The 3,453-nt window shown below is 38.4% G+C and overlaps 1 pseudogene; it reads right to left on the reverse strand.

Moving 5' to 3' along the window:
- Nucleotides 1-2,106: 2,106 nt before the first annotated feature.
- LOC108316795 lies at nucleotides 2,107-3,110 on the reverse strand (annotated as a pseudogene).
- Between the last annotated feature and the right edge of the window lie 343 nt (nucleotides 3,111-3,453).

Consider the following 3,453-nt stretch of genomic DNA (forward strand, 5'->3'; position numbering starts at 1 on the left):
TAATAATCACATGTATTTATCAGGCACAATATGATATTCTGATACATGCATAAATGCCTCATTTTTTCAATGGGATCTGTTCTTTACTTCATTTTTCCTCTCTTTCATTTAAACAGATCCCTCATTTAGTTAAATTAATACTTACTGAGCACTTATTGCCTGCAACTAATTTGGGTGCTAAGCATGCCTTTGGGTGCCTCCTCTGTGGTCCTGTTAGAGATTGAAAAGTTATCTTGCTCAAAGAGACCTCTGTAACCTTTTATTATATGTAAAATTTCCATCATTCTTTATTGCTTTTGGCTCAGGAATTTATGATCCTTGTTAAAATGCAAAAAATGTTCTTCAGTAAGCTTCACACATTAAGTCAGCTACATCTTAAGTTAAAATGGAAAAAACAGTCACATTAACCAACAGAACACAGATCCAGAGGTGTAAAATATAGGAAAGGTACGTTTTAATGAGGTAAGGGAGAGGAGTGGGTGAATATTGGGTAATATGAAGCACTCCCTGGAAAAAGTAAACCTGTGGCTTTCCCCATGGGTTTTCTAGGCAAAATTTCTAAGGGCTGGCTGTGGAAATGAGTCAGTCAATTATAAAACCAGAAAATAAATATTATAAGTAAATTCCCATGACTAAGCTCAGCATTTTGAAAACAAGAGTTCTTTGCAGAGTGTGTATTCCTGCTGCCCTTTCATTTTTTTTTTCCTGCATTCTCTCACAGTTCTCAGCAAATGATTCTGAGTCACAAGAGATCAGCTTCCCAGAGGTGTTTTGTCTAATTAAGAACAGTAATAAAAAAAAAAATCTCCAATAAAACCTTTACTCTGGGAAAACCATTAGGAAGTTACTAGAGTGACAGCCGGTTTTCTTCCAAGTTGCAGTGTTTCCTTTTACTCAAGTGCAATTAGTATAAATGAATATTCTTTTATACCAGCTAGTCCTCGTGGACATTTCCAGGGTGAACTATAAGATACTCTGTAATGACAGATGATACTATTTCAACACGGTGTTTTTGCCTACCAATGAAAAATGAAACAAATTCACCTTTCTGGCATTTCTAATAAAATATCACGATTTTTTTACAATACTGTAGTAATGCTTTAATATTTCAATATGATCTGAAATGTGGTGTTCTTTAAATATACTTTTAAATATAATTCATAGATCTTAAAAAAATTAGAGGGCAAATGGTAACAGAAACTCTGTATTTTAGAGTATTAATTGAAAACTACTGGTTGTATAATGTTTTCTTCATTTTAAACTTACCTTCTCTTCAGAATATTTTTAACATAGATTCAGTGGGGATTCTGTTATGTGGGGTTCTTACTCTAATATTTATGCAGGAATTTTAAGCCTATGTATCTTGGCACTTGCCTGCTTGGCTATGTGCCTATGAAATTTAGCAGAATTGTCACTATTACCAAAGTGACAATAATTCGATATTCTGCTTTCTATATTTAGGGAGAATAATGCATTTAGAGAATATCAATAAGTGAAGAGTGTTCCTGCAAACTCACAGGTCAATTATTTAAGGATTATTTGTATCAGTATGTCTAAAGGACAAATATTTTATCAATGCCACTAAAACCAGTGAGGATTAGTTTGCATACGATGCAATTTATGGCTTATAGTTTTCTAATGACCATAACGATCATTTGTGTACTTTTTCCATCACAGCATCTTCCTCCTGCCGTTCTCCAATGCCCAGAACTTCCTAGTATAAACTGGGTGGCCTCCCTCTTCCTGGTTTTCTCACTTCCTTTCTATCTCAAATTCACTTTTTTTCCTTTTCTTAAAAAAAGTATTCTGAATCGGATTTATTAGATAGCACCAAAATAACAGGTTTAGATAATGTTACCAAAAGAGCTCAAACTGTTCGTGTACAACAACTGGGCTTGCTAGGGGATAGAAGGGGGAATTTGTCAGACTACTGTACAAGGACACAAAGACTCCTTATCCTAAACAAAGCATTAAGGTATGCATACAAGTTTCTTGTAAGACAGGAAACAGAACTCCACAGTAACTATAACACTCCCTTAAGGAATAAGCATGTATTTGTAGGAAGCAAACAAAGCTTTCCATAGAGAAACAACTTTCAAGGGATGATTAGGTGGACTTGGGTTATGTTTCTGCATCTGTCACTTGGTGAATGAAGATGCCATTTTCAGGATATTCCATATCATCCATTTCATACATATATGATGCTGCTCTCGTCAGTGTGGTCCCGTCATTACTGAAGGGAAGTAATGCGATGCTCATGGGGTGACAATGGAATTGGCACCGTTGCCTTTTGTTAAATGGATCCCAAATATTTACAAAGGCATCAGACCTCCTGTGGCAAATGTATTGTGGATATTGTGGAAAGAAATGGCATTGACTGGGTAAACCTGCTCAATATTATGTTCTTTTAGTCTGTGACATTTGAAGGCATATTTCTTCTTCTGTACCTCAGGGCTTGGGTCCAAATATTCAACTGCCACTTGGCCTTTGATAGAGCTTAATATGTAACCCTGCTTGTTTGGAAAAGCTTGCATGCAGCCAGTCTGCTATTTCAGGCTAGACTCCCTGCTCTCCTGCACATAAACCATGTTCCATAAGCCCCACACCAACACTCTGTGGCCCACTGTTCCCACAATCTGCCGAACTCCAGACACTGAGAAGGTATATACCGTTTTAGGCTGAGACTAGGTTCCGGCATTACAAGGATTTCTGGGATCCCATAATTTAACTGTCTGATCCCGCCTTCCAGTAACTATCATATACACTTCCAGACAGTATTCAACACATCTGATGGGTGCATCATGGGTTCCAACAAGATTTTCTTGATTCGTGTTCAAATCATGCATTTTTAATTGATGATCCAGTCCTCCCCTCCAGGTATATGCTGGATGGTAGAAGGCTTGGTACAGAACAGCGCCAGTGTGCTGGGACCTGAGCACATGGACCTGAGTGCTGGTACCTGAGCACATGGCTGGCACATTGTAGAGGAGTACTGACATGTCCCGAGAGGAGACAAGCAGGAACTAGGAGGTGTTGGGGCTGAAGTTCACTGAGGAGTTGCCATCCTTGGATGGCCAGTTCAGCTTGAACTCTTTAGAACTGGTCATCCCTTGCAATCAGCCCTACCAGCTTTGGGCCCGGGAAGGCCCTGGAGAGTCTGCTTCTGCGAGCAGTCCCCTTGACTCACTCTTGTTTTATTCTTTTTCTTTCTTCTTTCCTTCCTCTTCCTCCTCTTCTTCATTCTTTTTCTTCTTCTCAAAAGATAGATTAACAAGAAAACATAAAAAAATTATTTATTCAAAGGCTTATATGACACAGGAGTCTACATAAATTAAGACTGGAAGCCCCAGGGAACACTGCCTATTTTTACACTTGGGTTCTACAGTCACATAGAAATGGGACTGGACAAAAGGAATAGGCTCTAATAGTAATAGGCTGGGGAGACCCAGCAAG

The sequence above is a fragment of the Cebus imitator genome, unplaced genomic scaffold (genome assembly GCF_001604975.1).
Source record: "Cebus imitator isolate Cc_AM_T3 unplaced genomic scaffold, Cebus_imitator-1.0 Scaffold192, whole genome shotgun sequence".
NCBI classification, from domain to species: Eukaryota; Metazoa; Chordata; class Mammalia; order Primates; family Cebidae; genus Cebus; species Cebus imitator.